General features: G+C 35.8%; 1 long non-coding RNA gene across 5 annotated transcripts; it reads left to right on the top strand.

Moving 5' to 3' along the window:
• Positions 1–357: 357 nt before the first annotated feature.
• Positions 358–21,132, top strand: LOC141378224 (uncharacterized). 5 transcript variants are annotated; one of them, XR_015511560.1, is made up of 6 exons: positions 389–453; positions 550–624; positions 12,589–12,653; positions 12,786–13,000; positions 20,357–20,558; positions 20,758–21,132. It is a non-coding gene; the product is annotated as an uncharacterized LOC141378224 (long non-coding RNA). The 5 variants fall into 5 exon arrangements; XR_015511561.1 differs by lacking the exons at positions 20,357–20,558; positions 20,758–21,132 and adding an exon at positions 1,446–1,546 and having other exon boundaries at positions 358–453; positions 12,786–15,394; XR_015511558.1 differs by lacking the exons at positions 20,357–20,558; positions 20,758–21,132 and having other exon boundaries at positions 367–453; positions 12,786–14,622.
• The last annotated feature ends 4,287 nt before the right edge of the window (positions 21,133–25,419 follow it).

Below are 25,419 nucleotides of genomic sequence, written 5' to 3'. Positions count from 1 at the left end.
GTCCGTCCGTCCGTCCGTCTGTCTGTCTGTGAATATTGACCCCATTTTTATCATAGTGAATGTAAAATTATGATTTTGGTGGATTTATTACCATTTGTAGAAGCACAGTTTCAGTACAAATATCATGGTTGAACTGGTTAGTAGTAGACGTAGACCTATAGCAAAACCACAGTTAATCTATGTTATCTTGTCTAATATTGTTATGTTAAACCAAGGTAACCTTCAACCAATGTGCATTTAACCAAATATTGCAAAAGTTTACATAATAAACATGTAGGCTAATGTAAATAATTTTCAAAAAATACAAAATTTTAACTAAAGGCTGATAAAAAAAAAAATCTTACGACCCAAGGTTTTGATAAGTGTGTCTTATTTAATGAAGTACGTTATAGTGGCCTGAGTTACGCATGTGCTTCAAATGTTTGCCTTCAACAGGCTGCCCTTCCGATTCAGGTAATTTGATGTTCGATCAACAAACAATACCCCAAGATGTTTTAAAACAGGCATTTATCTTCTTCTCAATAATGTCTTAATATTTAACATTAATAGTTGGCTATCAAAAGGTAGACGTCGTCGTGACTGTTTACGCTTTCTCTGACGATATAACGAGGCTTTGTTGTGAAGGTAAGCATTTCCTCTTAAAGAAATACACAATTCGAGACCATGATACTGATCATAAAACACATTCACGCAGAGATACTCCAAACACACAAGTACTATTGTATCATCTGATAAAATCGTGCACGTTTTTGTGTTTTTTTCTGTACTGGAACCTGAAACGTATACTACAGTGTATATTTCACTTCCCGCCACAAGAGGCCGCCACGTTGTGTGTAAAAGAAACCCCTTGACACTTCTCCCACCATTAAAAGCTGACTAACAACATAAATGACCAGCCTAACTGAATGAGATTGCTCATCCAACAATAATTCTACTGGACCAAAAGGTCAAAGCTACCTTGATTAGATTCTGATTTTCAAAATCACATTACATTTGCAGGCAAATAGAAAGGCCTTTTAATCCTTAATGAAGGTGTTTGAAAGATTAGAGGCAGGACTACATGAGATTGTGACTGTGGACACGTGGTGTGTACCTGAGGGTAATTTTCTCTGTTGGATGCACCGCCGTCCTTCTCACTAATCAAACTCATCTTGCCTTTCGGCTCACGTCTATTGACTCTCTCCACCTATTCTGCCGGCTATAGCAGCCAGATTAGCCTTCATTTGTTTGCAGTTTGATAACGTTTTCATTGTGCACGTCCCTCAGTTTTAAAAACAGGCTGAAAATGGGAAAATAAATGAACTTTTAAAGCATCCTCAGTCATCCTACGTGTCTCCCAGGCCACACAGACAAATACTCAGCTTGCAAATAACTCACTTTTTATATTAATACGGCTCCTTTCATCACAGCAATTATTACGACAGGCCCTTTTTCATTAAAAACAGGCTGAAACATCAGATAATTCCTCAGGGCTTCATTCAGAATTTGGAGGCTTCATCACTGCATTTGAAGCCAAGAGCTGAAGTTCAGCTGATACAATCACACAGTGAGTAGACTACTGTATTTTTTTCTATTTACTGTAGGCCTACCTAAAGAACTGGCTTAACACTGCTCAATGTAATATTTACAGTAATAATATAACTTATAAACAGTGGTGGAAAGAGTACTGAAAAATCATACTCAAGTAAAAGTACCATTACTTGCCTAAAAATTAGTCAAAGTATATGAGTAAAAAGTAGACCATTCAAAAGTACTCAAGAGAAGTGCGTAGTATTATGCTATAAAAAGCTGATGCATTACATCTAATTTGTGGATGTGTGTGTAAACGTGATATTCTGTAGTGCATTTAGTTATTGCCCAGCAGGCACACATCATCATCAGATATTAATATCAGGTTAGATTTAGGTTGTGTTGTCAAGTGACCAAAATTTAGCCATCGTCTAAGGACATTGTTTTTTTAAACATCCAATAACGATGTAAAATGACGTTGATATTTGGTTGATTTTAGGTTGTGTTAGAAAGTGACCAAAATCAAACGTCGAGCGAACATCTTAAATCAGCATCATTGACGTCAGATACTGACATTTATTTGTCAGGTATTTCAACTAAAATCCAATGTCTGATAGACGTCATAGTGGTAACATCCACACAGCATCAAGGTGTAACATTATTAGATGTTGATATTGGATTGATTTTAGTTTGGTCGTTGGACATTGACTTTGAGCTGACGTTGAGTTCTGACGTCAACCCAATTTTCATTTCCAAACAAAATGTAACATCCCCACCAAGTTGGGGTACAACTCCAATCTGACGTCATGTTGATGTCTTGTGCCTGCGCGTTGTTTCAGGCCATTTCGGTCATCATACAGTAAATATCTGTCATTTTCTCATCAGTGACATGCATCTAAACAGTCTCTGAGTGAATACATGTAAAGATTTTGGACATCTCAGACACTTTTAATGCTTCCAAACAGTTTGCTGCAATTGTAAGTCGCCCATGTCTTGTGGTAGTTCATTATGATGCGATTTACCTCTACTTCTATGTGTAATGTAATGTAATGTGGTGTGTATTTATATAGCGTATTTACTGTGTATGGCCATACAACCAAAGCACTTCACAATTGAGGGGGGTCTTTCCACACCACCATCAGTGTGCAGCATCTACTTGGATGATGCAACGACAGCCACAGGACAACGGCGCCTGTGCGCTCACCACACACCAGCTATTGGTGGAATGAAGAGACAGTGATAGAGCCAATAAGGTGGATGGGGATGATTAGGAGGCCAAGCTTGTAAGGGCAAATTGAGGGACTTTGGCTTGGACACCGAAATTACATCCCTGCTTTTTACAAGAAGTGCCATGGGATTTTTAATGACCACAGAGAGTCAGGACCTCGGTTTAACGTCCCATCCGATAGATGTGCGATTGTGCAATTGTACCATAGACGAGAAGAAATAAAATAGTGACTGCATGTTGAGGGAAAGTTGTGGAGTAAAAGTACAAATACAGAACTAAAAATGTACTCAGAGTAAAAGTACACATTTTAAAAAATACTTAAAAAGTAAAATTCCTGAGAAAAACTACTTAATTACAGTAGTTTGAGTATTTGTAATTTGATATTTTACACCACTGCTTATAAATAGCATTGAGTGTTTTTTTTTTTGTTTGTTTTTTGTGTAATGTACCCCATTCCAGCTTTATAAATACAGTAGTAATCTCCTGAAATGTCTTTGTACCTACAGAGCAAAAAACTAAGAGCACATGCTGTTTATTTACTTTTATCGACCCGGGTTTCAGAATAATTTCCCGAATGTTATTTTCTGTCAGGGCTACTTTACAGAACTCGGATTGTTTATTCTCCACAAATGCCGCGATTTCTGCACCATAATGATTTCCGCACACTTTGAAGGGAAAGTTTCTATCTCCCTCTCATTCCCTCTCTCTATCCATCCTTCTGGCTCTCCCTCACCCTTTCTCCGAAATTACACTCATTCATTCCCCGGTGTCAGAGCAGGAGAGAGAGACAGCGAATGCGTATCTGCAGTTGACCTGGCTCTCTGAGAACATATGGATCTAATCTTAGACTCGATTGCTTGGCTCACATGTGATAGTGCCCATCAATTCATACCCTGTGATGCAATGGGAGAAAATCCTTCCAGAGTTCTGAGGGTATTATATTTCAGTGTGGATGATGCCGGAGCAGGCCAGGGCCAAAATAGATTGTAGCTTTGTGGATGTTTAAACTTTTTCTAAATGGAATTCTGCGTTAGCTGCTGCTTTTTTTCAGGGAATATTGCTTTGGAAACCAAGTTATGGCAACATTAATATTAAAAGAAGACAAAAAGAGGATAAGAGTATTATTTTGTTTATATATTACGTAAAGTTAATGCTTTTGCCTTGTTTTCTGATGACTTAATGTTAGCTTTTTGCTTGAAGGTGCCATGTGATGGAAGATGTGATTTTCTTCCCAACTTAGTGAAAAGGCTTTTCAATCAAGAAAATATATAGGGGTGGTGTTTGATTTTGTCCATGAGCAAATGTTTGTATGTTTGGATCAGCCCTTGCCTCAATAATACCAACAGTTGCTGGCAGAAGGGAACATACATTTGTCGGCGCTAGAAAATAAAGAAACAACATCATGCATGTTCATCGATAAATATGAACTGCAATATTTCACTAATAAATATAAGAAAATTGTACATTTTGATTTTATAGGTACATTAAAATGCACTCCCCTAGGCCCAGGGTCAAGTTGCCAGTTTTGTAGCTACACTGCACAGTTGGACACCAGTTAAACTAATACAATAATTTTTTTTTTAATTTTGAGTGTATTGTTGAGAACTTTTATTATAAATTTTTTTAAATTTTAAAATATTTACATTTTTTAAAATATAGATTTTTTATTGCTTATAATGTTAATGAATTGTATAATAATGGATAACAATGCAAATAAATCCAATAAATAAATAAGTGATACATTTAAATTTATTGTTTATCCTACCAATAAATAAATAAGCATACTGTGCTATGTAGAATAAAAAAAAATATAGCTACTATTTAAAGTAAATTGGATTTAAATTAATTGTGTGAAATATGACTTTATAAGCACGTGTTACTACTAATCCTCTGACTGTTACAACTTGACCCGCAGGTGGGGTAAATAATACAATTTTTACTCCTGGCACTTTTGGCAGTACTGCACAGAAACCATAGGTCCGGCAATCATACTTTTACTGCTGCTTTGTATGAGAGGCTTGTGTATTGTTGGTTAAAAAATAGGGTTTGTCTAACCCCATTACTTTGTTCATTATTTGATCAAAACAAAAATGTGTTACTCTTGCCTAGTATACTATATGCATGTAGTGTTATCCCAAATGAAATGCCAAATTAGCTAAATGAAAGACCAAACTAACAAATAATACCTGCCATGTGTATAACCGCATTCACCACTGGGAGGTGTAATCACTCTCGAAGGAAAATACTGCTTTAACAATCCAAAATAAATAAAGTAATCCAACATCAGTGCTGAAGGCTCCGCCCCTTCTACTATATGAGCAAATCAGTGGCTGTTGAGTGAGTGAAGTGTCCAACATTTCACAATTAATTTTAACGGTTTATTAAGTGCATCATCCGAGTATTTAAAGTGTACTTATTATTTTTAGAGGCTGCAGTGTGAACGCACTGCTTGCACTATTTATACTACAAAATGGCATAGAACAGTGCATATGTATGCAATTTGGGATGCACCTATTCATTCATTCCTTTTCCTTTGGCTTAGTCTCTGCAATCAGGGGTCGTCGCAGCGAAATGAACAGCCAACTGTTCTGGCATATGTTTTATGCAGCGGATGCCCTTCCAGCCACAACCCATTACTGGGAAACACCTATACACTTTTGCATTCACACACACACTCATACATTACAGACAATTTTGCTTACCCAATTCACTTCTACCGCTTGTCTTTTGTACTGTGGGGGAAATCGGAGCACCCAGAGGAAATCCATGTTAACATGAGGTGAACATGCAAACTCCACACAAATGCCAGCTGGCCCAGCCGCGACTCGAACCAGCGTCGTTTTGCTGAGAGGTGACAGTGCTAACCACTGAGCCACCATGCAGGAGCATTATAAAACTTTTTTTTATGTATATAATATTTGTGAAATTTCATGTCCATTCCTTGGTTGATTGACTCTTTTATTGATTGGTTTGTTGATTAACAGTCAAGTTAGATGTTTGATTTATATATAGATGCATATCTCTACCCAGCAAGAGACACTTGACAACAGGCTTTATAATAAAGCTTCCAGATGGGGGCTATCAAGTACTATTCATAAATGGTTCACTTGTATTACAGTGAATGGGGTAAATTGCAATGCTTAGTATGTCCGCCACAAAGAAGGAAGACTTGCCTTCCGGTCAGATTAACTAATCATCAATCTTTATCTTTGAGGGAGAGGTTTGTATAGGTTGTTGAGTTAAGAAAGCAGTTTTTAAGATTTTAGACCTCCCCATTGATTTAGATAGGACTTGGTCTTTGGATGGATCTTCATGGAGGAGCTTTTAATATGGCCACCAAGTGAGCACTGAAGACTTTCCTTGAAAGGGACTTTGGTAATATCAATCATCCAATTGAACAGTTTTTTTTTCTCCTAAAAAATTGTAAAGATTTCTTGATGTGAAGAGCATTTTAATAACCTGAAGCAGCTTTTACCATGATATATATCCTCTTTGCTAAAGGTTTTTCATGGACCCACAGGTGCTATTTTTAAGAGTGACAAAAAGGCACACCATGCTACATCAGAACCATCTGCACTGGGAATTATTTGGTTAAATGTGCTCAATTTTTAATGAGGAATCACTACTGTTAATAGAATCTTAATTAACCAGAAATCACCTACTCCTTTAAACTAATTAAACAACATTTGATTCATTTTATCAGAAGGACTCTTAAATTGTTTTCAGTAGTTGAAGAGGACAAACGTCCTTCAGGGAGAGAGGAGAATTATTTTGTCAAGAGGACATTCAGAGAATTACTCTGCCTCTTCAAATTAAACGTCTGGTTGAGCCACTCAGAATCAATTTAAAGTGTCGTTCTGGTAGAGGACAAGCTACCTTTGCGTGTTAATAACTGTCAATTAATGAATTCAACTCTCAGATGGTTAAACTCATCACAGCTCTGTGCCGTTGTCTAATATTAATGCTAATGATGTCAAGATCTTCTGAGGGCAAACTTCAAACATGTTGAAATTACTCATAATTGTTCAGAAATATGTGTCTAAGAAGAGGACAGCCAGTTTAAAGACATCTCTGAGTAAGAGGTGATAATTGCATGCTGCTGTAATGTCAGCATGTTGTGACTCCTTTTAACTCTGACCCAGGATCACACAGAAAAGTTAACCTCTGTTGAGGTCCACAAGGAGGCATGGGAAAAAAAAGAGAGATAGGTTTTAGAGCAGAGTTTTAGGGACAGAACAAAGTCAAGAGTATATGAAAGAGATGTTGCAAAACTTTGTAACAAATCCCATCTCATTTAGGCCAATCAGGAGTCTTAGGGTGCTTTCACACCTACACTTTTGTTTCAGAACCTGTCTTGTTTGCCCAGTTAGCACGGTTTGTTTGGGATATGTGAAACCACCAATTGCTCTCGGATCCGCGCCAAATAACTCGCTCCGAGATCGTTTGAATGAGGTGGTCTCGGCTCGATTGAAACGAACTCTGGAGCGGATCGATTGTAGTGAGAAAGCGATCCGATCTGAGCGCCGTTATATCACTGTGTTTTATGGATATGTAATAGGCATACGGCTATATAAAGAGAGAATTATGAGTAGGGCGGGAAGTTTCGCGAGTCTCCAGATGCCCGCAAACAAATGATAATCTCCCGATAATCTCGCGCCTCCATCCAGGTCCTCAAATAGGCTACTTCGTGCACCCTTCTCACCCCTCCCCACCGCATCTCTCCTCACTCTTAAGTCACGTCGCGCGCACCTTGTCAAACACCACCAAACCACCACCTCTCCTGACAGCTGAGCAGGACTCTGCAAAATAAACGCTGACACTGACCAATGTGAGGAGAGTTTACTCGCACGTGACTTGTTTAAGATATTTTGGTCCGATAAGAAACTTTGCAGTGTGAAAGCGAACCGCGCAAAGAGCAACAATGTAACATTTGTAATCTCTGTTTCGGAACTACTGAATCGATTCACAGGTGTGAATGCACCCCTAGTGGAAAGCCTAATAGAGTGGTGCAAGATAATATGTATATATATATATATATATATATATATATATATATATATATATATATATATATATATATATATATACATTCCCATTCAGGTCATTGGACCAGTGCTACCCCTTTAGTTCTCCGTGCACTGCTCAAGGCATTTGAAGTGGCATCTTTGTTATAGGAGATTGGTGGAAACTACAAACTACAACCTATTGTGTCAGTCGCCAGTAAACCTTAAGGCAAGAGGATTGAGGTTTACTTACGGCTCTTATCTGGCCTCCATTAAGGCGGTGTTAAAGTTGTAATAACAGGATAATTCCAAAGAAAATGAAGCCAAAACAAATTCATGTTGTTTTAAATTCGAAATTGCACACCAATGCAAAATTTCCAGCAATGTTCACTCCAGTTGGTACTCACGTTTGGACTATTGTTGGTCCAATGTGATTGTATAATAGGCGTGTTTTGGAATTTTAACCTCTGGAAACATCTGTTTGATTTATTAGTTCAGATACCCAAATACTGTAGACCTAATTTATAATAAAAGTAGATGTTGCTATTCTAAGTGAAAGGAAAAATCTTATGGGTTGTCCATCTGATTAAAAGGACAAAGAACTTTACTTGAATATAGTTCCTGACAAAAGTTTTGTCGCTTGTGTACAAATTGACCTGAAGTGCTGCTCAAATATATTTCTAATCAAGATTTTTGACAAGAAACGGCTCATTTTAATCCCAGCAGCTTTTGTAATAATGTTTCAATGTAAATGATACTGTCAAAAAGTATTCTAATATTCCTAGCTTGGTAAAACCCATGAGTCAATGTTTGTATTCAGTAAGTGTCAGTTGGGCCTCAGGTGAATATAAAAAGAACCCCAGTACACTAGTGATTCACATCAACGGCAACTAGACCTCTGCAAACATGTCTAAGATTCACCCTGAGAGTAAAGTGTTGATTATCAAGAGGCTGAAGACCAGATTCACTGTTGATGTGGCGGACACCTTCAATGTGTCTCAGCGTCAAGTTCAGAGAATAAAAAAAAGGATTTGAAGAGACTGGAGAGGTTTTTTGACAAGCCCAGGTCAGGCAGACCCCACAAGACAACTGCTCAAGAGGACCGTTTAAAAATCTAAGGCCAGCCTATTTTCCACTGCAGCAGAGCTCCATGACACCTTTCACATAAAGTATCTGTGTCAGAATAGTTTGTTGGATTCTGTTTTGAAATGGCCTCCATGGCCAAATCAGTGACCAGAAGCCAGCACTAAACAAAAGACAATTGAAAAACCATGTTGTATTTGCCAAGGCCCACAGCCTGCTAAAAAGATGGATGCTGAAAAAGTGGCAGAAGGTGGATTTTTATTAGATGAATCTTCTGTTGAAATACACCACAGTCATCGCAAATATTGAGGAGACCTACTGGAGCCCACATGGATCCGAGATTCACCCAGAAAACAGTGAAGTTTGGTGGTGGAAAAATCATGGTCTGGGCTTACATCCAGTATGGGGGTGTGCGAGAGATCTGCAGGGTGGAAGATAACATCAATAGTCTAAAATTACAAGAAATCTTAGCTACCACTTATGTTCTCAATCATAAAAGAGGCCAAATTCTGCAGCAGGATGGTGCCATTGAAGAACATGCAAGACTGCCTTCTTTGCCATTCTCAATGACTTCATCAATAAATTGTATGAATACTTGCCAAACCACATGTATGCAGTCCTTCAAGCTCATGGAAGTCATACAAGATATCAAATTTGGATCTCACGGCAACACTACTTAATTTGCTAACAAAATAAATTTCAGATTTGCAGTAAATGTATTCTGTATAGGCAACAAAACTTTCGTCTTGCCGAAATTTGACCTTTCTGTCTTTATTAAATGATAAATCATTTTTCACTGAAACAAATTTATTGTGCATTAAACATCATTTGAGACGGTTTTTAGCTTTTCATATGAGCTATTTCTAACACAGATTGATTAATTAAAAGTCAAATTAATAGCAGGTGTTCCTACAAAATAGATAAGCGACAAGACTTTTGTCAGGGACTGTATATCCAGGTATTTAACTTTCATCCCCCATACAGAATGCCTATCTGGGTTACGGCACCATTTCTGATTGCAACACTAAAGGTCTCAGCCTCTAGCATCAGTTTCAAGTGTGTCTTGAGGCCAGGAGGGATAGGTTTACCTGCACTGCTTCTTCTAGCTAGCCTCTGTTACTCTTGCAGAATTGCACAAAGAAAAGTCAGTTCAACACAATTTTTTGGCTAGGTTCAGTCTGTTGCATAGTTTCTAAAACAAAACAAGCAGAGTGCAAACAAATACCTCCTTTTCTGAGTGCAATTCCTTCCCCCAGTATGAACAGGTGAGTTCCGCTCTGTTTAGGTTGTAGCAAGTGGTCAAATTTATCCTTGTTATGTTGTTGGGAAGCACAAGTGAGTGATGCTGAGCTGGCCAATGATCCCATATACACATTCAACTGCTTGTTAGTCAGAGGAAGGCAGAACAATCGAGAAATGTAATGGTAAGAAAAGAGGAGGCAGACACAGAGAAAGAATAAAGTTTCTGCAGGTCGGACTGATGCTTGCGGCCCTCGGTGTCCTGAGTTGGCTGCTTGTTAGTACGCCAGGACCTCTGTCTTCCTTCGCTTCCCCTCTCCTCCATCTCTGCTGGCCCCGTGTGCTCCTGGATGGCCAGGGGTCACTCCCAGCCAATTTAGAGTGATGCACATCTACTCTGTCAGCCGCCAGCTTCCACACCGAAAATAATTACCGAGTGAGCATCTGCTGTCCCTGAGAGACAAACGATAGAGTCTGACACGAGCAGGACGGAGAAATTCCACACTCTGTTTCTCTTTCCCCCCTCTAAATGGTGGAGCAGGCCCAGAGGAGGCTAAAGAGAGAGAAACACCTGGTGAAATTCTCCCTCAGTGATCTGTGCATATGCTTAATAACTTCGCTCTGTAGTTAATTGGAATAATTGCCCAGACTGCTCTCGGAGAAAAAAGTGTGGGATGCCCTAAGGAGAAACGAGGAGGGAATGACTGCGGCACTTTAAAATACGTAATGCATTTCCGTCAACTCAAGCTCAAAACATATATAGGCTGTGTCTGAAACCTTAGGCAGGTGCCATGTTGCTTTACTTACTCGTAAGTTGATGGCTAGAAAAGCAGAGTTTGTAAGGACGCAGGGTTTGGAAAGGGTTCCAAGGCACACCATTGGATTCAGTGTTTATCTAAATAAATTCTAAAGTATATGGTGATGCTTGTAGTGTCTGTGGCAGAGATGTCACCTAACAGAAAAGCGAAAGAAAAAAATTCATGACAACCTTTGTAAAATTTACCATGCCAGTTTAATGACTGTGCCCTTTGCATAAAGATAGACACAAAGTCTTATGATTATTCTTATGGAACCTTTTCACAAGACTGTTATGACGCATTTAACGGTCATCATAATCTTAAATATTTGAAAGTTTTTAATATTTAGATTTTTTTAAAAATGTATGAATATTTATATGCAGTTATGAATGGATTGCACCATGTTTGCACAAAAAACAAATTACTGCTCAAGCATGGTGTTTCTAATCCAGCATCTATGAAGCTGAGAGTAAATTTGACGTTATTCAGATCTGGCATCCTAATGAGACAAATTTCAAATGACTTTGTAAGTTTGTGTTTCAAGGCAGTGGTTTACAAGTGGCCACACAAATCATAAGAAATTTTTATTTATTATTTTGACAGCATCTTGAAGTCAAGATGCTACGGAGACCCGGAAGGGACGTGATGATGGGTGAAAAATGGGTGGAAGAAAAAAAACTGGTGATAGGAGAATATATATATATATATATATATATATATATATATATATATATATATATATATATATATATATTACGTTTTTGTGTTCCCTTGCAAAGAAGTTTTGCATTATCTCGTTATAACTGTTATTTGACAAACATTTCCCGTTCACTTCATACATGTCAACTCTCCCAAGATTACCATATTTTACCATTCTATCCCACTATCAACCTATAATAAACTATTTTTCCATATTTTTCCCACAATTTTAATCTTGAAAGTATGTTGAAATTAATGTAAAAATGTCTGCATTCACCTTCTTTCCATTAAAGCTGTGCGTCGATCATTACCCTTCATATGCAACCTCTTAATCCGGACTGACTGACGGACGCGTTCCGTATGATAAACTGGTCCTAGATCGCCTTCTGTACACTCCATTTAAGGAGAAGTAAAATTGCAGGACACTTTGGAATTTGGGTGTGTGTTTAAACTGACAAATACACTTAATAATATGTAAACATGTTTATCCTGCATGTGGCATTTATACTAATTTCCTCTTAAATGAGCACAAACAGTTACTAAAGTATATGAATGCTTTTATTATATATCTGTGCATTAAAGTGTTTAAAGAACCACCTCTGCTATCAAACAAAACAAACCGAAACGAGAGATTAATTTGCTTCAAAACTTCTTTGCAAAAGAAACTTAAAGTTTTTTTTCTTCCACCCATTTTTTCCCCACCATCATGTTCCTTCCAGGTCTCTGTAAGATGCTCATGTTTGTGATATGGCACAACCTCAAACATACTCATTAGTATAACAAAACTTAAAAAATAAGGACAGTAAACCACAAAACCTGCATCCTTTAAACCTTACACGATTGATTATTTAGGCTTTTCTGTTAATGATGCATTTGTAATGATTGTGTTGCCTTTAAAAAATTCATTTTTCATAATTTCTTGCTTTGGGAATTCTTAAATCATATACTATAGGACACTTGTGAATATCATTTGCCTCTTTGTCACCCTCATTGTTTTACCTGTGTCTACTAATTTTTGTTTGTTGTCCAGATCATGGCTGGCTGAGTGACATTACTCTATGAACTGACCTCAGGAAGCACTGATGCTGCAGAAAGGTGAGCTGACTACTATCCTTACAGCATCCTGTCATCTCTCTGTTTCCAATCTGCACATTGGTAGACTTTATGTCTGTATGTAATTAAAAATAAAACACTTGTTAATATTTAGTATGTCACTAAATGTTTCAGAGGTTGGGCCTTGACCTGCAGAAAGCGCTGATAATTTTACACCAATTCTGGACAGTGAATGCTGTAAGTTCATTCTATGGAGTTGGCTGGAATATTTTGATAATTGGACATTGCTAGAAATGGTTCACTTGCCAGTGTAAAGAGAGAGGATTGAGACACAACCCTCTACATGAAACAGCATGTTGGCAGATCTTATTCTGTACTTCCACCCTACTGTGCGTAAAATGACAGTTTTTGAACTGAAGCAGTTGATGAAGTTGAATTTATTAGAATATAATATCTCACATGCCATACTTTCTTTGAAGAAAGTAAGATATCAAAGTTTTCATGTTGAGAAAAGAGAGATAGACAGTTAAAAATAGCAGAACGGGTCCAGATGTTGTGCTTGTGGACAGCTTATTAACAGACCTAAGTGTGTGATGCTGCACCTCAGGCGCTAAAACATCCCAGAGCTCTGCAATAATGTCCACAACAGAGACTAATTATAAAAACACACATTTCCACACTTTTCATCACAAGTGAAGCAAGCAACTGAAGTTGAATTTGATTAAGCCTTGATATACCACACTTTAACTGTTATTGTTTTTTCAGCTGCCTTTTGCTTTAGTCATGTCAAACCTTTTTTTCTTTGGTCTCTAGGCTACATTTTTTTCTTCTCAGCTTTAAGATTTTATTTTCAAATATATTTAACTTAAATTATACAGAACTCAAGCTAAAATAAAATTAATTATTTTTGATAATTGATATTAGAATGAAAATTTGGTATATGTAAAATAATATTTAAATTAAAAATCTGTTTACTTTTAAATGACAGAAGCACATACAATAACAAAATAAATTGTACATACAATTTATATTAAGTTGTGAATTATTTTAAAAAGGATTAAGCTTTATTAAACATGATAATTATCTTCATAAATATGCATCTTCAGATTAATGTATTCTATAATAATAGTAATAAATAAGTGATCAATTACACCACAACAATATCAATGAATGCGCAGTATCCATATGCGTGCAATATATTCTCCACACTGTTCGTTTATTCATCCGCTCAGTACCTACAGCACCCTTACAAGCGTTTTGTATGTTCCTGTATGTTCTATTATTGAAAGATTAGTGAACTGTGCTGCTGTACAGTACATTAGTCAGCCTCTATCTATACAGACAGCAGCGCACATGCGATCATACATATGTATATGTGCGAGGCCGCATGTAACACAGGCCATATGTCTTACGCTTCTTCACACAGGAGCATCTCGAGCCCCGTTTGTCAGCCGAATATGTTTATTTCAGGCCCATTTTAATTATAGCTCATCGGAGTGTGTCACTTCACTTGTGGAGTGTGTGCGTGCGAGTGTTTGCTGGGTGAAACTCCCAGGTCTTTATGTGAGAGAAGTACTCGTTCATCACTGTCTCGGGGGACAAAGGAGACCTGTAGCGCATGCTAAGTGGCCCGGCTGGAAGAATACATTAGGATACACACACACTGCCTAGCACATGGCTGCCAGAATACATTAAGCTCCATACACACACACATCGGTGATAATGAGCACTGCATTCTTGATGCTTTCCTTTCTCATTGTGTGCTATCAGCGCTCTGCAAAATCACTATTGAGTGGACTGATAAGACAGTCGTTGGACAATGGACGCCTGCTTTGTTTGCTGGTGTGGTTGTTTATTATGCAGTTGCATTGTAGGATTGCTTGCTGGCATGTGTTGCTGCGTTTCGAGTGTGTCTTATAGACATGCTGTACACACATCTCGAACCTTTTGTCTTCTTTTAGTGTAATGTGATTGTTTTGGATGGACTTGCATGGAATGAACAGGTTCAGTTATTTCTTTGTGGTGTTTTGAATCTCAGCTTCGATACATTTTGATACTAAAAATATCTGCTATTAGGATTTGACATTTAACATTAAAAATATTAATTTAATTAATTAATTTAATCACTTTATAAATTAATGTTAGATGGCTTTTAATTCTCAATGTGAATTTTTAATATATATCGTAGCAGTGCGATGTGGCTGTATATCAGCATAGGCCAAGTGCCTTAGTGTCCCACCAGTGATGATATACAGCCATATTGCACTGCTACGAGTGTGATATTGCATTTATACAACAGTTTGATGCTATACTCGTGTATATATAAAAAAGAAAATCAAACATGGAGAGTCTAAAAACCCTTTTGTTCGAGGAACTACTTTCTTCTGCTATTCATTCAGATCCGCAGCTGACTTCAGAACAGCAGAAACCGTTACTAATTCACCAACGTCATGAGCTAGTATTTGAATGATTCTCTAGCGTAATATCTAAAGTGATGACAAAACAGGAGATTTTGCTCAAATTTTAAGATTATAAGGCTGAAAAACATGAAATGCCATCAGTCTAGAGAGATTTCCCAGTATTTCTCTGTTGCAACTGGGAAATCACAATAGTTATCTCTAAAAAAGCCAAAGCAGCACAAACACTACCAGATTACTGTTGTGTTTTCGATAAAACGAAAAACAAATGCAGGCATTTCTTCTTTCTCCTTTCTTTTTACTGGACAAGTCTGCAGTAATGAAAACAAGAGACTCATTAGAAACAAACAAAGGGCAAACCAAAAACTCAGGGTTAAACTCACGGTTATACAAATCTCACACTCAATACACTACAATTACTATGGTATAAATACAGCACTACAATATACAATATACAAAAGAGAGAGATCGACTTAGAAAGTCACTTACCAGTATAATAATGTTTTGATCCGTTGTAGTAAGAAATTATTCTGTTTTTAAGGGCTTCTTATTCGATCTCTGTCGCCATCTTGTGGATGGACAACATCAACTGTCTTTGCTCTAATCAATGACAGGCTAATGGCCGCAGACGTGCTGTCTCTCTGAAATGAATAAATATTTAAAATAGGTGATAACTTTAGTTTTATAAATAAACATAAAAATAAACTTATAAATAAACATATTTGCTACCTAAACAACTACATGCGCGACTAAAACGCCTCAAAAGTACATTATTTTGTCCAACAGCAGCAATATTTGTCAAACTGTAGAGTGTCCTCTGCTTGTCGCTGTATGTGGCCGGAGTAATACACAAGGGTGAAGAGGTGTGTATTTCTATATAGATTTGTATAATCTGATATAAAGTGGGGGGAGGCTTAAACTTTTATATACTGAAACTAAAATAATTTATGTAGTAAAAATACTAAAACCATTTTAATAACTTTTTAAAAACTATTAATAAAATGCTGGAAAGCTTATCACGAAAGCTTAAAACTCAAACTAATGTTTAAATGAAATTTATTGAAAATTAATTAAAATAAAAAAAATAATTAAAATGAAAATTTAGTATAAGTGAAATAAAAATTTAGCCCTATAAAGTGTTTAAATTTAAATCTGTTTAACTGTAAATGACAAAAGCACATGCAAAACACAACTTAAAGTGTTACAACTGATATACAGTATAAGGTATAATTAATAACTGATACAAATGTGTTGGATCCATTTGTCAGTGTTTTTAAACTAACTGAGCATAAGATGACAAGTTCTGGATGTAATAATTCAACATAAAAAATAATCATGCTAATTCTAGCAGGGACCTGTATTATAATTAATTAATAATTATTCAAATTCAAAATTAATTATTTCATAATTCACTCATTCAACTCGCAGACCATTTTGAAGACCACCAGTTTGGGGATCTCTTTTATTACATGTCATTGCCTCTGGTGGATGTTCACCATTCATAGGTGCCAGTGTCAGGTGTGTGTGTGTGTGTGTATGTTTGTGTGTGTTTTGGGGTGTTCTGGTGGCACGGTTCTTATCAGACAATGTCAGACCTCTGGGGCTGCCAGTTTGTTTCACACTGATAGCGACTAAATTAAATCTAGATCTTGCATTAAATATTTCTGTACAGTGGCAGTATAATTGTCCCCCTTACTGCCCACAAAACCAGAATAGACACTCAACAGGGGTGACCCATATGGTAAAAAAAAAAAAAAAAAAAAAGTGGAAGGATTGTATTTCACGACATGAAAGTGTGTGTGACAAATAAAGGATTGATTTATTGATTAATTGATACTATTATTATTATTATTATTATTATTAATATTATTATATTACATACATGAAAACATTTGAAATATATTTATTGTACATAAATACAATACATTTATTTTCTTTTAAATAATGGCTTAGATCTTTATCCACATTCTCTGTTTTTTTTTTTTACTATGAACTATATTTGATATACTGTACATACATAGTTGATATAGTTGAAAATAAAGATATTGAAATAATACATGAGTACACCCCACTCAGATCTTTTTTTAATTAATAATTTCTTTAGGACTTTACCATAATATACTGTATGTGTGCATATACATTAGTTTAGTCATTGCCAAAGCCAAAACTGGAACTAATAAACAAAAAACTTTAGAAATCAGTTTAAAATTTGTACACCCAAATTATTATGTTGAAGAAAATATAAAATATAATTTTAATAAACAGGAAAAATCAAAAGACACATAATATTTAGCTGATATTTTGTAGTTGTAGTTGTCCCATATGGAGACCTACCGTATGCTTTGCTTTTGTTTGTGTTGGCCGTAATGGTGTGTTAGAAGTAAAAGTGATGTGTTGGTAAAGCCTGTTTTTGTGTGATGGTCCAGACTGCTTTCAGACCTGCCAGCTCTTTTGTCATTGAGCATATATAAAGCCCCCCCTTCACCACACTCCCACCTTCCTTTGCTCTTCTCTGCCTTTGTTGCTCCAGCACAACATTAATATGGTGAATAGGCACTTCAGGGTTATTTGGGAGCTTTTCAGGGAAGTGTAAGCAGAGGGGAGAAGGAATAATGAGGTGTGGTGGCACAAAAACAGACTAAATGAAGAGATAAGACAAGATTATTATTGAGGAAATGGCCAAGTCAGCAAACCTCCTTCAGGCTTCTGCATAAATATAAAAATACCGAATTACAAAATTATAAGAAGCAGCAGCAGCATCTCATGCACCAGCTCAGTTTGTAAATCATTACTTTTTATCACTGTTTTATTTTCTTGAATGTTTTTTTTTCCAAATCAATTGCGTGCGCATGCTGTGCAAGCTTTGAATTTCAAAGAGTCGCGAGTGCTGAATTATTTGTGGAAAAAAAAGAAAAAACTCAAATGCTATGAATTTATTCATCCCAAAATAATCATGCATATTCATGAGTCCCGTCTGCATAATATTTTTTGGGGGAGGGGCAGACACAATAGAGGGTACGGAGCAAATCTGGCGTCTGATATCATTTGACATATCATATGTTTTGGAAATTCTTGGTCAGTTTTGGGCCATTTATGAGTTAAAGAGCTCTGGGAAAAAATAAAAATAAATACATGCAGATACATGTTTTGAGCTAAATATTCTTTTTGGTACTTATTTTATGAACTACTGATAATGTAATAACATTTCAAATAAGAAAAAAATTAAATTCAGCATTTATTTACAGAAAATGACATTAGGTCAATTAAAAATATTCCAGATAAATAAATATCTGTCATAAATAATTGTAATGTTGAATGTTTGAAGACTCTTGATAATTCAACTTTTTTCTAAATTATGCATTTGGGTGATCTGTAAACTAGAAATGACAAATTAAAATATTTTTTGGTCATTTATTATTAATATTTTTTTTTGTTGCAAAAATTACACATTTTTTCAGACATTTTAAATGTTAATTCAGTAAACGACACAATACCAACGTTTTAACATCTTAAGAGTTAAGAAATAAATGATTCATAAAAAAAAAAACATGATTTTGATTACAACAAAACAAAAAACACTGCTCTAAATGACTGTATTTTTATTTGAAATTTGAGACCTTTAGATCTTAAAAAATAAAGCCAAAACAATTACTAAAACCTACAAATGGCAAAAGTAAGGGTTATGGTAAAGTGAAGGGCCAGATGTCAAATTCTTCAAAAAATAACTTTTATTTATAGTGGCAGTATGCATGGAACATGTAATATTGGACAGAAACAAGATTTTTTTTTTTATATCATTATGTTAACTTTACAAGTTACATTAATTTGGGTAACACTTTACAATAAGGTTCATTAGTTAATGCATTTACTAACATGAACTAATCATAAACAACACATGTACAGCATTTATTAATCATAATTGAACATTTACTAATGCATTATTAACATCCAAATCCATGCTTGTTACAATGCACCGTGAGTTAACATGAACTAACAATTAACTATTGTATTTCCATTAACTAACGTTAACTAACATGAACAAATACAGTAGTAAATTGTTTGTTCATCTTAGTAAATGCATTAAATAACATTAACTAATGAACCTTATTGTAAAGTGTGACCTTAATTTGCACTGCTATTTATATTTACTTGATAAAACAATACATGATAAACATGATAAACAACATTTACATGATAAAACAATAAAATAATCCCTTATAAAATATAACAACAATAATAATAATATTGTTAGAATTTTTACAGTGGAGAATAGAAAAGATATTGTCTGATAGAAAAAATCTCATATTAACATATAAATAATTTAAAAAAATTACTATTGTCAAATTTACAATAATCTAGTTTACACTGCTTTTAGAATATACAGATCAACCATCATACAATTGAATTGAATACAAGTGATTTTATGCATGGAAAATATATTATATGATAAAAATGAACACATTTAACCAGCAATTATTATATAATTTGAGTCAAATTTACAACAATCTTATTTGAGCTTTTATAAATATGCTCATATCAATCATAAAACTATTGAATAAAACGGAAGAAGAATCTTAAGCCCCTTTCACACAGTGATACCGGTAAATATATGGAAAATTTACGGAACGACAAAAAAGCGCTGTTCACACAGGCGAGGACATTTCGGAATTTTTCCAGAAAAGAGCATTCACACACCCATTCCAAAATACTGGTAAATTCTGACATCAATAACCAGAAATGAGCTCTAAACGGCTGGGCTTGTATTCGTAAACATTTGACTAAATTACAAACTCTGTGGATGGATCAGTATTGTGAACAACTCCGGTGAAAACACATAGAGAAACACTTTCGCATGTCGAGATGTACATGAAATGTCTGTGTGCTGGCGCTCACAGGCTGTTTCACAGGCACACGCAAAGCTTGAAGGTAAACAAACAACGGCTTATAATAAGCATCTTATCGATAATTATTTACACGGTTGGCATTAAGATGAACATATAAACGTTATCTGACTAACATCTAGCAGCTAAATGTGTCTGGAAAAATATTCAAAGGCTTTTATTCTCATAAACAATTCTACACGTGCACGCGCTCAATCCGGCAAACACAGTACAGCATTCCAGCAAATTACCGGTAATCTTACAGCTTCTCTTTCCAGAAAATAGCCAGAACGAATTTACCGGTATTTTCAAAAAGGGCCTGTTCACACATACACACCTTTCCGGAAAATTGCAGGTAATTTTAATAATATTATTATTAATATTGTATTTTTATAATATTATGAGTGTGTTAATGTGAACAATGAGCATGGTTCTCTCTCTTTGCTAGGCTGTCAAAAGCCCCTTTCATGTCGAACCTTGAGGCAGATGGGCTACAGCAGCAGATGACCACACCGAGTGCCACTCCTGTCAGCTAAGAACAGGAAACTGAGACTATAATTTACACAAGCTCACCAATATTTGACAACAGAAGATTGGTAAAGATGTTGCCTGGTCTGATGAGTCTCTATTTCTGCTGCAAAATTTTGATGGTAAGGTCAGAATTTTTTGTCAACAACATGAAAGCATGGATCCATCCTGTCTTGTATTAACGGTTCAGGCTGGTGGTGGTGGTGGTGTAATAGTATGGGTGATTTTCTTTTTCACACTTTGGGCCCATTAGTATCAATTGAGCATTGTGTCAACGCTTCAGTATTGTTGCTGACCATGTTCATCCCTTTTTGACCACAGTGTACTCATCTTCTGATGGCTACTTCCAGCAGGATAATGCGCCATGTCATAAAGCGTGAATCATCTCAGTCTGATTTCTTGAACATGACAATGATATCACTGTACTCAAATGGCCTCCACAGTCACCATTTCTCAATCCAATAGAGGACCTTTGGGATGTGGTTGAATGGGAGATTTGCATCATGGATGTGCAGCCGACAAATCTGCAGCAACTGCGTGATAAATATGGACCAAAATCTCCGAGGAATATTTCCATTACCTTGTTGAATCTATGCCATAAAGGATTAAGGCAGTTCTGAAAGCAAAAGGGGGTCCAACCAGAAACAAGTAAGATGTACCTAATAAAATGGCTGGTGAGTGTATGCTCTAAATGATCATAATTGCATATCTGAAATTAATTTATCAGGATAAAACAAAACACATACCTATTAACAGAGAACTTTGAAGTGGTCTCTTAAGTTTTTTTTTTTCCAAGGCTGTGTATACAGTGCACAATAAAAGCTCCCTAAAACCTGTGTCCCATGTAAACCAGAGATAAGCAGGGTGAAAATCAGCCTAAAGCAGCAGGTAGCCTGTATCGAGGACAGCAGACATCACACACGCACACACATACGCACACACTTTAAGCTTTGGGGAGGCTCCAGACTCTAAAAGTTTATTCTACTGCGTATGAGGCTGTGTTTCTAAATGCTCGTAGAGAATAAGTGTGGGTTTACACATAGTTATGCTGTAGAAGCAGAAGTGTTTGTCTATAATAAAAGCTCCTCGGGGAATCGCTTGTGTTTGTAAATGTGGTGAAGTGGAAGCAGAGAATCCCACACAGACTCCTGTAAGACATCTTTACTGCAATTGATTTCATTTTAATGGCTTATGTTTATTTTTTCTTTAAGAACATTTCACTGCTCCTTTCTTTTCCTTTTTATGTTTTACCTTTTCCTTTATGCCTTTTTTGTCTTTTTCTTTATTTTTCCTTCTTTTTCTTTTTTAATTATACACATTTGCCTTCTTTTTCCATTCATTGTTTGTTTCCTATTCTTGCTTTTTCCCTTTCCCACTTTCTTTAATTTCTTTTTCTTTATCTTTACCTTTCTTTTCCTCTGACAGCTTTTCCTTTCATTTTTTCTTTTCTTAATTTTGACTGTTTTATTTCATTTTCTGGTATCTTCTCTTTACAGTTTACTGTTTTTTATTTCATTTATCTTTGTATTACTTCTATTAATACCTTTTAATTCCTCGGTATACAGTTAGGTGTACAAATATTTGGACATTAACACAATTCTAACATTTTTGGCTCTATACACCAACCCACTCGATTTGAAATGAAACAAGCAAGACATGCTTTAACTGCAGACTGTCAGCTTTAATTTGAGGGTATTTACATCCAAATCAGGTGAACGCTGTAGGAATTACAACAGTTTACATGTGTGCCCACTTGTTAAGGATCCAAAAGTTATTGGTCTTGTGTTTTATGCTCTCGACTGCTGTTTATTTTGTTTATTTATTTTTGTTTGTAAATTACATTTTATTTTTCTGCTATGCTTTCCAGAATTATCTTCTTCTATTTACTTTTTCTGTTTCCTTTTTCTTTTCTTTTCTATCCCATTTTTTTCTTTTCCCTTTCTGTATTTATTTGCTTTTGTTCTCTCTTGTTGTTTTCTTCAACTTTTCTTTTGCCCTTTATCATATTTTCCTCTTGTCTTTCCACATTTTTTCTTTCGAATCCTGTTTCCTTTTAGAATTTCGTTTTCTGTTTTCCTTTTCTTCCTTACCTGATTTTTTTCCTTCCTGTATCCTTCCTTTGCGTTTTTCTTTTCAGTAGAGCCTCTACACTTTTTTATCCCAATGTCTTTCTTTTTTCCATGTTTACTTTCTTTTCTCGTCTTTTTCCACGACGAGAAAAGAAAGTAAAAAAAATTAAATTGTTGTCTTTTTTCTTTTCTAATATTTCTGCTTTCTTTACATATACAATGAAAATTTTCCTGTGCATTTATTTCTTCATTCATTCATTTTTCTTCAGCTTAGTCCTCTCATTTATCAGGGGTCGCCACAGCGGAATGAACCACCAAATTATCCAGCATATGTTTTATGCAGCGAATGCCCTTTCTGCTGCAACTGAGCGCTAGGAAACACCCATACACTCTCACATTCACACACACACACTATGGCCAGTTTAGCTTATTCAATTTCACAATAGCGCATGTCTTTAGACTGTGGGGGAAACTGGATCACCCACAGGAAACACATGCGAACATGGGGAGAACATGCAAACCCCACATAGAATCAGCTACCTTCTTGATGTGGGGCGAGAGTGCTAACCACTGAGCCACCGTGCAGCCGGGATTTATTTCTTTTTCCTTTTAAATTTCTCTTTTATTTTCTGTCTCCTTTCACTACTTACCTTCCTTTTGCTTTATTTATTCAGTCTGCTTTGCTTTTTTCTGTTTTTCTTTTCTTTTAACTTGATTTTTTTCTCTTTACTTATTTTTCCCTTCACTTTTGATCTTACTTTCCCTCCCTTCTTCTTACCTTTTCTTTGGCTTTTGTTTGCTTTATATGTTTGCTATTATCCTTTACTGCTTATCCCATTTACATTCCCCAGTTTTCTCACTTCTTTCCCTTAGCAGCTGGTTTTTGATTTACCATGATGCTTCAAATTATGTCTGTAAGAGAAAAAAAATGGACCAAGTGAATAATATTAGATGAGCTCTGCTCAAGGCAATCCAGTTTTTTTTTTATATATATATGATTTTGGCATTCGATCCCTGCTTATTAAATCACAGAAAATGCACTCCCATGGGAAGTTTTGGGCTTTTGACCAACAGCTGAAATCAATCCCACAACTGAATTGGTATGAAGATATTGGACTCCCCACGTGGAGCAGGTTGGTCCAGGGAGATGTGGGTGAGATTTAGCTTTGCTCTCATCTTTTTCCTCCTTTCTTCCCCTATTACACATCTCCTTTATCCTGGCAGGTTCTCAAGCAATTGTAAGGCGGTAAATAAAAAAAAGGAACGTAGGATGGAAAGAGAGATGATGAGGGAGAAAGGAGACAGGCAGATAAAGAGCAATCTCCTTGGCTGGTTGTGAGGGTGTAGGTACTCCAGATGGTGACCCAGAACTTGATGGGCTACACGGCGGAAATAACCCACTCAGAGTCGTCGAGAGACTCAAAAATCACTCATGGTCCAATAAAAACCCTCTTTCTCGGAGCCACCTCCATCACAACAAGGACACCTAGAGAGAAGGAGTCAGAGTAGCATAAATAAAGGCTCTTCAGGTTGCTGGAAACCTCTGTTAGAAACTACCAGTTCATCAGGTTTATATGAAAAACAGGAGCGTAGAAAGGTTTGCACATGCATGAAAGATTAGGATGAGTCAAATTTAATACAGTATGTGCTTTCATGTACTGTACTTTCCTACAGATCTCTATTGTAAGGATTCTATAGATAGCACTTTGAACTATTTGCTGCCTAAGGCCCAGTTGCATTAAACTTTAAGCATTATAGAGCTACTGTACTTATAGTAATGCATCTATATACAGCTTTAAGAATATGTATTCCCTTGCCAAACTGAAAATCTGCTTACAAGTGCAAAAACAAGTTTTGAAAAATCATAGTTGAGAAGGAGAGATTCACACTTGCTTTTGGAGATGTGAAAAACTGCCATACAACATGTGGTTGTTACATTTAAAATGATTCTAATAATAATACTTAAGGCAAACAAAAATCTTTATTCAGTAATTTTGCTGATTATGCAACCCATCCTCTTGGAAGAAAATGTTCACATAACACCAAAACCCATATTCTTTGCTTTTTGTACATTTTTAAAAAGTGAAATATCTTGTGAATGGTGCAAAAGTGTGTTCAGTTTTCTCAGAGACAGATGGCAATATTTTGTGACGTTGGTTTATGGATATATTGTGGCAGTTCAGAAATCAAATGGCAGATAAATGGGGCAACTTGTTTTATTACGTTTATTAAAGCTTATCCTAATCTAAACCAATCAACAACAGAAAATGCATTTGCTGAATAAAGCATGGCATTTTACCTGGTGTTTGCATATTTTTCTCCCTGGCTTGTATTTCACCTGTTCTGCTTTGAAAAAGCAACCCTGTACCAGCAGCAGAGCAAATTTTCTGAATTAAAAAAAAAAAACAATATGTGGATGCAGAGACATAAACAGGAGTTAGAAAAGTATCACAAGATATTTATATACTTACATTTAGAGCAGGGGCGCTCAAACTTTTTCTTATTAAGGGCTAAAAACTAAACTTGATTGAGGCTAGTGGGCTGAAGATAAATGAAGTTGCCATGGTTATTTTCCTAATTTATTTAATAAAATAGAAAAATAACAAGAAAACATTACTTTACATTAACTAATACAGTATTTTTTTACAATTAAAATAAATTTATTACAGTAAAAACAAAACATTTATAACAGAATTACACTAGGTTTTGCCTTGATCTGCTTGTCGAAGTCTTTTGCATAGTCTTTTATCCGTCGAGTTGCATTATTTACATTTTAAAAACTCAGATTCAATTACAACATTGAATTGAAACATTTAATTTCAGTTTGCTTTTTTTTGTAGCTCAGCATTACAACTAACAAAAAAGGTTACGTCAAATTAGAAATGAAGATCTTTGTGTTAATCATATTCGCCCC

Source organism: Danio rerio, chromosome 16, assembly GCF_052040795.2.
Source record: "Danio rerio strain M-AB ecotype USA chromosome 16, GRCz13ab, whole genome shotgun sequence".
Classification (NCBI taxonomy): domain Eukaryota; kingdom Metazoa; phylum Chordata; class Actinopteri; order Cypriniformes; family Danionidae; genus Danio; species Danio rerio.
Note: the sequence above shows the minus strand (reverse complement) of the source record. Positions and strands in the feature narration are given on the sequence as shown.